This window comes from Schistocerca americana, unplaced genomic scaffold (assembly GCF_021461395.2).
Source record: "Schistocerca americana isolate TAMUIC-IGC-003095 unplaced genomic scaffold, iqSchAmer2.1 HiC_scaffold_50, whole genome shotgun sequence".
In the NCBI taxonomy this organism is placed as follows: domain Eukaryota; kingdom Metazoa; phylum Arthropoda; class Insecta; order Orthoptera; family Acrididae; genus Schistocerca; species Schistocerca americana.
The window spans coordinates 765,041-767,660 of NW_025726236.1; positions in this window are offsets into that span (position 1 = coordinate 765,041).

The following is a 2,620-nucleotide window of genomic DNA, read 5'->3' on the forward strand; positions in this document are numbered from 1 at the left end:
GACTCGAAAATCTCGACTCACAAGAGACGGACCGTATGGTACCCAAGGCAGCAATATCCCCTTGGAGACAAGTCGGCTGGAGGACGATATATTGAGTCTCGACGGAATTTGAGTGTTCCATCGTCATTAGGAGGCCCTGAACGTTACATTAACTATCAGTTATGCGTCGGATTCGAAATTCTAGCCTCACAGGAGAACGACCATAGGGTGCCCGAGGCAGCAATATCCCCTCGGAGACAAGTCGGCAGGAGGACGATGTATTGAATCTCGACGCAATATGAGTGTTCCATCGTCATTAGGAGGCCCTGAACGTAACAACTAACTATCAGTTTCGCGTCGGATTCGAAAATCTACACTCACAGGAGACCGAATACAAGGTGCCCGAGGCACCTTGGAGACAAGTCGGCTGGAGGCCGATGAATTGAATCTCGACGCAATTTGAGTGTTCCATCGACATTACGAGGCCCTGAAAGTTACAATTAACTATCAGTATCGCATCGGATTCGAAAATCTAGACTCATAGGAGACGGATCATATGGTGCCCGACGCAGCAATATCCCCTTGGAGACAAGTCAGCCGGAGGACGATGTATTGAATCTCGACGCAAATTGAGTGACCCATCGTCATTAGGAGGCCCTGAACGTTACAACTGACTATCAGTTTAGCGTCGGATTCGAAAATCTAGACTCACAGGAGACGGAACATATGGTGCCCGTGCCAGCATATTTCCCCTTGGAGTCAAGTCGGCTGGAGGACGATGTATTCAATCTCGACGCAATTTGAGTGTTCCATCGTCATTAGTAGACCCTGAACGTTACAATTACCTATCAGTTTTGCGTCGGATTCGAAAATTTAGACTCACAGGCGAACGGTCGTTAGGTGCCCGAGGCAGCAATATCCCCTCGGAGACAAGTCGGCTGCAAGACGATGTATTGAATCTCGACGCAATTTGAGTTTTCCATCGTCATTAGGAGGCCCTGAACGTTACAACTAACTATCAGTTTCGCGTCGGATTCGAAAATCTAGACTCACAGGAGACGGACCATATGGTGCCCGAGGCACCAATATTCCCTTGGAGACAAGTCGGCTGGAGACGATGTATTGAATCTCGTGGCAATTTGAGTGTTCCATCGTCATTAGGAGGCCCTGAACGTAATAATTAACTCTCAGTTTTGCGTCGGATTCGAAAATCTAGACTCACAGGATAACGCCCATAAGGTGCCCGAGGCAGCAATATCCCCTTGGAGACAAGTCGGCTGGAGGACGATATATTGAATCTCGACGTAATTCGAGTGTTCCATCGTCATTAGGAGGTTCTGAACGCTACATTAACTATCAGTTATGTGTCGGATTCGAAAATCTAGAGTCACAGGAGAACGACCATAAGGTGCCCGAGGCAGCAATAGACCCTTGGAGACAAGTCGGATGGAGGACGATGTATTGAATCTCGACGCAATATGAGTGACCCATCGTCATTAGGAGGCCCTGATCGTCACAATTAACTATCAGATTTGCGTCGGATTCGATTATCTGGACTCACAGGAGGACGACCAAAGGGCGCCCGAGGCAACAAAAGACCCTTGGAGACAAGTCGACCTGAGGACGATGTATTGAATCGCGATGGAATTTGAGTGTTCCATCGTCATTAGGAGGCCCTGAACGTTACAATTAACAATCATTTTGCGTCGGATTCGATAATCTAGACTCACAGGAGAACGACCATAAGGTGCCCGAGCAGGAATAGACCCTTGGAGACAAGTCGGCTGAAGGACGATGTATTGAATCGCGACGTAATTTGAGTGTTCCATCGTCATTAGGAGGCCCTGAACGTTACAATAAACTATCAGTATCGCGTCGGATCCGAAAATCTCGACTCACAGGAGAATGACCATAAGGTGCCCGAGGCAGACATATCCCCTTGGAGACAAGTCGGCTGGAGGACGATGTATTGAATCGCGACGCAATTTGAGTGTTCCATCGTCACTAGGAGGACCTGAACGTTACATTTAACCATCAGTTTCGCGTCGGATTCGAAAATCTAGACTCACAGGAGCACCACCATAAGGTGCCAGAGGCAGCAATAGACCCTTTGAGACAAGTCGGCTGGAGGACGATGTATTGAATCTCGACGCAATTTGAGTGTTCCATCGTCATTAGGAGGCCCTGAACGTTACAACTAACTATCAGTTATGCGACGGATTCGAAATTCTAGACTCACAGGTGGACGTCCAAAAGGCGCCCGAGGCAACAATGCACCCTTGGAGACAAGTCGGCTGGAGGACGATGTATTGAATCGCGACGCAATTTGAATGTTCCTTCGTCATTAGGAGGCCCTGAACGTTACAATTAACTATCAGTTTTGCGTCGGATTCCATAATCTAGACTCACAGGAGAACGACCAATAGGCGCCCGAGGGAACAATAGACCCTTGGAGACAAGTCGGCTGGAGGACGATGTGTTGAATTGCGACGCAATATGAGTGTTCCATCGTCATTGACAGTCCCTGAAAGTTACAATTAACCATCGGTTTCGCGTCGGATTCGAAAATCTAGACTCACAAGAGCACGACCATTAGGTGCCAGAGGCAGCAATATCCCCTTGGAGACAAGTCGGCTGGAGG